Below are 7,947 nucleotides of genomic sequence, written 5' to 3'. Positions count from 1 at the left end.
TCCCTACGAGCATAAACAAAGAGTTGGGCCTGAATTTACGAAGTGCGAGCTGGGATGATGGGCTCACACTATTGCTCATCTATTAAAAGAGTGGGTTGCGAGCCCATAACATAATAATCTTTAGTGGCCCACTAACTGAGGGCCTTTTAAGCGATAAGAAGACTCAACGAGCTGGGCTCATGGACTCGCTATACGCAAACATGATACATGGGACCAAATGAAGAAGACTACGAATATAATGCGGGTCGGGCCTGCGAGCTTGCATTGCCCTATTTTTGGATTAATAGGTTGTATGCCTAAAACATGACAGACCTTCTATTAGGAACACCAGCTCGCATCGCTCATCAGCTGGGCCGCAGGTTTGATAAAGGGAAGGCTGCTTCATGCGAGCTGTACTCGTGAGCTCACATCGCGTAAAAAGACCATGAAAACAAGTTAATTGATAAATAGAGGAGAGACCATACGGGCTTACCTCTCAAATTTCTAAATGACTCATCATGTAGATTCTAACTTCATTTTGGAAAATGACTAATAGCGTAAATTTCGGGGCCAACACGGGATATTCCTACAATCATGGGAAGAAATTTGGAGATGTCGCGAGATTGTAGGGACCATGTGCGGTCGGTTGGGATTTGCATGACTAATTGGCTGAATGCTTGACTAAGAAATGGGTTTGGGCTGCATGGGTAGAAAAACCCTAACCTAGTGTAGGTAACTTGTTCCCCAAGAACTACGTGAGACTTGATTCCTATTAACAGGGTAGGTAGGCAATTGTATGAGATATGAGTTGACACTTAAAAAAGAATAAAGAAAACTATATTCTTTCTTGAGGAGTTAACATACAAACTTAGCCAACACCGTGTTAACGACCTTCCACCGCCCTAAAAATACCACCCTTGATCTTTATTCCGACCAACAACCACCAAACACTGTTAATCAAAATTCTCCCTTTGGCGCTAGAAGGAGGGGGGATTTCATCTTAGGAAGAAAAGATGACTAAAGAAGGCAAGTTGGTGGTAGTACCAGGAAGCTGTAGCAAGAGGGGGACTTCAAACGGGACTGAGCACACATCCCTAGAGAATTCGGCGCCACCCCAACGCTCGTGACTATTGACGAGATGGTGTCCTAGCCTATCTCGAGGGTCTCAGCAACCAGATGAATGAAATAAATGCTAGGATGTCCAGGGTAGAGAAGGGCTCTACCAGGAATGCTAAGCGCAAGGCACGCCATCTTAAACTTTCTCAACGCAACTAGAAGGGCAAGGGCCCTCAAAAGCGGCTCATTCATGAGTTCAACGATGTGGCGGACAAGATTGGTTGTAAGAAAGAGGCATCATTTGAATGAGATGAGATACCCCCAAGACAGGACACGCGGGGCAACCATATCTCTGAAAGATTGGGGCCAAAGCCAGCTTTGTCCGAAATAAGGTCAACTAGTGTGCTTGACTACGAGGGCAAATGATTGGGTGAGCATGACCTTAGACTCAAATTGGACAATGTGAGGGACTAAAGAGAGGAGAAAAGGCCATAGGATCGAGAAACCCAGCGAAGGAAAGGCATAGTGACTCCCTGCCAAGCTCTGACGGGACACCCTTCCCAAAAAGAATAAACAACGAAGACCAGGAAGGGGATTCTAGGGGTGCGACCCGGAGGAGGAGAACGCTATGAGCGGCCACATGCCTCCCATCACTCAAACAATAAAAATAACGAAGGGGAGAGAGATTGTAAGGGTTGGAGATTTGAGAAGAAGATTAGATCGGATGGAGCAGGAGAAAAGGGAGTCAACGACCTCAGCGGCCTCGTCTTCATTCACGGTCGCTATTCGAACCTTCCCCATGCTCCGAGTGTTAAGGCACAACCCTGATCTCCTTTTCAATAGGGAGGCTGACCCGGCTGAATATCTTATTCAGTTCAACATAGAGATGGAGGTCTATCAAGTACCGGAACCAACCCGATGTTGACTCTTTGCAGCATCGCTCCGAGGGAGCGCCTAAAAATGGTTTTCAAAATTGGGGCCGGCCTCTATAAGGACATCACATCAACTGGAGGACTTGTTCGTCAGAAAAATTCAATCCACCCTCCATTATTCCCCGCCAGTGGCCATACTAGAAAATATTAAGCAAAGAGAGGGAGAACCCCTTGCGGAGTATTTTTGACGATTTAATGTCAAGGTCCCCAAGGTAATGGATGCTAGCGAGGAAATCATCAAGAATTTTTTAATTGCTTGGTTAACAGAAGGGTCAAAATTCTAGAAGAGCCTCTAGGCCCGCAAGCCTAGAACCTTAGCTGAGTTTTATGAGCATGATGAGCATTTAAAGAGAGCAATAAACTCGATGATGGATTTAAAGATCAGGGAAAATTATCAAGATAGGAGGGAAAAATCCTCTAGCCCCGAGGAGAGAAGGAAGACTTACCAGCGTAGTTCAAGCCTAAAAAAGATTGTTAGAGAGAATGATGCAACCAAGGAGGTATGAAGTCCTTACACAAGTAAATGCCCGACAGACATGCCCATCGTGGCCTCCGTTGATTATATATTTGCAGTATATGCGAGTAAGGGTGTATTTTGAAAGGCACCCCATCATATACTACAACAAAAGGGACACATCAAAATATTGTGCTTATGATAAGGCCGCGGGACATGATACAACGGCTTGTAGACAATTGAAGGACGATATCGAGGCACTGATCCATTAGGGTAAGTTAATGGAGTGGGTTTTTAAGGAAGTTCGAAAGCACATGTCAGAATATCATACCGTCCCTCCACCACCACCAGAGGAGAAGGAAAAGGTACCTGAAGCTAGCAGCATCCACATAATTCTAAGCGGGTCTCACATTGGGGGAGACATCCGAAGGGAAATGGACGGGTACACCCGAGAGGAGAAGGATATGCCTCTCACCAATGTCAATCACCTCAGCCATAAATCTATGAAGTTCTTTTAAAAGAATATCAATGATATTGTGTTTAAAGAGGCAGATTCCAAGTGGGGTCCATTACCCTCATATTGATAATCTGGTGGTAAAAATGAAAATTGGAATGATGAATATGTACGGGGTATTAGTGGATACCGGAAGCTCAGCAGATGTGTTGACATATGATGTTTATAAGAAGTTAGGCTTCTTAGATAAGGAGTTAAACTCCTCAGGCGGGTACCTCTACGGGTTCATAGGAGACTCAATTAGAGTAAAGGGGACAATCCAGCTCCCAGTGACATTGGGAGAAGAACCTCATGTAGCCACCCAATTTGTTATGTTTACTGTGATAGATTAGCCATGTGCCTACAATGCTATAGTTGGAAGGCCACCCATGAGGGCTATACAGAATGTTGGCATCAATTCACCGCATAACGGTGAAGTTTCTAACTCCAACGAGGGTAGGCTTCTTGAAGGGCTGCCAATATGATTTAAGAGTTTGCTACAACCAAGCACTCAGGGCAGCAGAAAAGGGGAATGGAGCTAGGAAGACTACCAAGTTAGAAGTAGATGATGTCCTCATGGAAGAGGCAAATGAAAAGAAAATAAAGCGCCCCGAAGGGAACGAAACTTGTAACATGATCTCAGTTGAAGAATTTTCGGAGGGATACTTCGAGAGCGTGGGGATTCAAGTGGAGCCACGACCCGGGGCATTATAGAGAAAGGTAAAAGTGAGATCTGAAAATGAAATCGGCTCTTATACTTTCTCAAAATAAAAAAAATGATTAAAAATAAATTTAAATACCCAATGATAATTGCAAAAAATAACCGTTTAGAAATAAAGTAAAATTGTAGAAATTCTAAAAATTATCTATCAACATATACATACAAATTGTAAGTATATTTCGACGGATAAAGATTTAGATCCAACGGTTATGATTTTCAACGGATATTCAATACATCATTATTCGTTGAAGGATAATGTGTCCAGAAATACATTTGACTCTTAACATAAAGATTATTCGTTGAAAGAATAATTTTGACTTAGCCAAAATTTAACTCTTTCAAGAAAATAAAATTAATTTCTGGCTGTATTATAAATTGCAAAAACATCAATAATTGAAATTTAAAAATAGTTTAGCATACCTAACTCACTTTCCAACCTAGTGAAGGTTGATTCATCAAGTGGCTTGGAAAAGATGTTTGTAAGTTGCTGCTCACTTGGAACAAAATGAAGTTCCACAGTACCATTCATCACATGCTCTCTTATGAAATGTGTTTGTACCTTAAATGCTGCACAGGATTTTCAGTGATAGAAATGGCACTTGTATTGTCACAGAAAATTGGAATCTTGTCTATATGTAGACCATAATCCAATAATTAATTTCTCATCCATAAAATCTGTACACAACAGCTGCCAGCAGCAATGTACTCAGCCTCAGCAGTAGAAGTAGAAACTGAATGATATTTCTTACTAAACCAGAACACCAGCTTATTTCCTAGAAATTGTAAGTTTTTGTTGTGCTTTTTCTTGTCGATTCTGCAACCTACATAATCTGCATCTGAATAGCCAATTAGATCAAAAACCGAATCTCCAGGGTACCAAATGTCAAGTGTTGATGTACCCTTAAATATCTGAAAGTTCTCTTAATAGCTACTAAATGAGATTCCCTAGGATCAGCTTGGAATGTAGCACAAAAAAATGTAGCAAATACTATATCTGGCCTACTAGCTTTTAAATATAAAGGTAAGCCAACCATGCCTCTATAACTTGAAATGTCCACATACTTTCAGTTGTGTTCAATTCAAGTTTTGTGAGAGTCGCCATGGGAGTTTTTGTAGATGTACAATCCATTAAGTCAAACTTCTTTAAAAGATTATGAATATATTTAGTTTGACTAATGAAATATTCACCACTAACTTGCTTAACTTGTAAACCAAGAAAGTAAGTTAGTTCTCCCATCATGCTCATTTCATATTTATTTTGTATCAGTTTGGCAAACGTTTTGCAAAGTTTATCATCTGTAGAGACAAATATTATATCATCTACATAAATTTGAACAAGTATTCTAGAGCCACTAAATTTTTTAAAGAAAAGAGTTTTGTCAACAGTACCTCTAGTGAAGTGATTATCTAAAAGGAACTTTGACAATTTTTCATACCAGGCTCTAGGTGCTTGCTTCAATCCATAAAGTGCTTTTAAAAGATAGTACCCATAGTCTAGAAAGTTGGGGCCTTCAAAACCTGGAGGTTGACTAACATAGACATCCTCCTTCAATTCTCCATTTAGAAAGGCACTTTTTACATCCATTTGATAGACTTCGAAATTGGCATGGGCTACATAGGCTAGAAAGATTCTGATAGCTTCAAGTCTTGCAACTGGAGCAAGTGCCTCATCAAAATCTATTCCCTCTTGCTATGAGTAACCTTTAGCAATCAATCTAGCTTTGTTCTTTATGACTAGTCCAATTTCATCCATCTTATTTCTGAACACCCATGTTGTGTCAATAGAATGCTTGGTTTTTGGTTTGGGTACCATCTTCCAAACTTTGTTCCTCACAAATTGGTTTAGCTCTTCTTGCATAGCTAAAACCCAATCTGGAACTATTAGAGCTTCTTCTACCTTCTTTGGTTCTTTCTGTGACAGAAAGCTGTTGTATAGACATTCATCTTGAGTTTCTCTCCTTGTTTGCACTCTAGATGTTGCATCACCAATGATTAGTTCAAATGGATGATCCTTAGACCATTTTCTATGAGGTGGTAGATTTACTCTAGATAAAGTGGCCTCATTGGTGTCTTGATGTGTTACTGAGTGTTGACTATATGTCACTGCCCCTGAGTTTGTGGATCTTTAATTTGAAGATGGGTTATGTCAAACAATGATCTAGAATGATTATCAACTGACGCTGTATTCTTCCTTTCAAATACACTACGTCTCTCAACAGATGCTGCACTTTGTCTTTCAATGGATGCAGTACCTTGTCTTTTAACGAATGTTGCACTTTGTCTTTCAATGGATGCAACACTCTATGCATTAACTGTTGTTCCTTCATTTGATGATAATTTTGAATATTCTTTTATCATGTCTTCTAAATCACTTTCATCATCACAGTCATCATAATATATCTCAACATTATCAAATTTGAGGCTTTTATTGAAACCTTCATCTGTCAGTCCTTGAATCCTTTTGTCATCAAACATAATATGTACAGATTCCATAACAATGTTGGTTCTCAGATTGTATACTCTATATGCTTTTCCAACAACATATCCAACAAAGATACCTTTATCAGTTTTTGCATCAAACTTCCCATGTTGGTTAGCTTGATTCCTTTGAATATAACACTTGCATCCAAAAACACGAAGAAAGTTCAGTGTTGGCTTCCTATTCTTGAACAATTGATAAGGAGTCATGCATTTGGCTTGATTGATCAAAGAAATATTCAGAATGTAACATGCAACATTGACATCCTCAGCTTCAGTCAGTGATCTGTTCTTTCTCTTAAACACTCCATTTTGATGTGGTGTCCTTGGAGCTAAGAACTCATGCATGATTCCATTTTCTTCACAAAAAACCTCATTGTAGAATGCTGTAACTCAGTTCCATTGTCACTCCTGATTCTTCTTACTTTGAGATCATGATGATTATTGACTTGCCTGATATGATTGATAATGATTTCACTTGCTTCATCCTTTGATCCAAGAAAATATGTCCATAAAAATTTTAAAAAATTATCTACAATGACTAGGCAATATCTTTTCTTGGAAATTGACACACTACCCCATAGATGGCCCATCGTTACATTTCAGCAAGGGTGTTGCCTTAGACAATGTTATTGTAGGTATGGAATTTTTGCCCTATCACAACACTAGCATAAGAAGGGTTCTTAAAGGTATAAAACTATGCTACCATAGCTCACTAAGGTGTTGCGTAGAGCAACATAAGACATTATGTTATCATAGACTATGAATAATGAAAATTTTATTTTTAGCAACAAAATAAATTTATCTTTAAAATTAATTGATTTGGATAAAAATATTTATTGATTTGTCTCAAAAATTAGAGTATATTAATGAATTATTTATTTATATTTTATAACCATTAAAATAGTTTAAAAGGCATATGTCATAGCCTACTCGTTTATTCGAGTATTTAACTCAACTCAAATAAGAATGTAATAAGTAAATAGTGGATCAATCATCAGAGAGATCTCACAAAGTAACATATGTCAAAGATCAAAGAAACATTGTTCATCTGCAGACTTGAAGATTCACTGGAAGAAGTTCAAGAATTTGATCATGCCTCAGTGATGTAAATCAAGATCGTGGATTTAATCAAGTGACAGAGATCTCGTCAAGGTATCAATTTATTACAAGGATTCAATCAGAATATCAAAGTCAAGACATGAAGAAACGTCACGGAAGTTAGTCACTCATGAACCAGACAGTACATCGAGTGTCAGCATTGAAGTGGCGGAATTGATTCATAAGTCTCAGTGACTTTCAGAAGACTGTCAGAAGAATGGATGCTGCTCAGCGTTAGTATTAATTCTCTATTAATTAATTAAGTCATATAATTTAATTAAGAAAATAAATTATATCTGCAAAGATTAATTTATTGATTAATTGAATTAAATTGATTAATTAATTTAGAATTAATATTAAGGATTTACAGAATTTTAATTGATTAAAATCTGTTTTAATTCTAAAAAGACAACTGATTGTACTAGTATGACAATCGGTATGACAATTGATAGTCATACCGAAAGTCATGCTAATTCAGTTGATTGTCTTGATAGAATTATTATTTAGATTAAAATCACTTATTAATTCAGTAAGACAATTTCATTTGTACTACTATGACAATCGGTATGACAATCAATAGTCATACCGAAAGTCTTGCTAGATCATTTTTAATTGTCTTGCTAGTTGTAAACATTGTCCTACCGAAAGTCTTACTAGCTTAAATGATTGTCATTCCAATTCATTTTTCGGCTGTGTTGTTTAAAAAGAAGCAGAAGACAAGTTCATTCATCAT

This window comes from Apium graveolens, chromosome 8 (genome assembly GCF_009905375.1).
Source record: "Apium graveolens cultivar Ventura chromosome 8, ASM990537v1, whole genome shotgun sequence".
Classification (NCBI taxonomy): Eukaryota; Viridiplantae; Streptophyta; class Magnoliopsida; order Apiales; family Apiaceae; genus Apium; species Apium graveolens.
The sequence above is the reverse complement of the archived record's forward strand: the minus strand, read 5'-3'. Positions refer to the sequence as shown.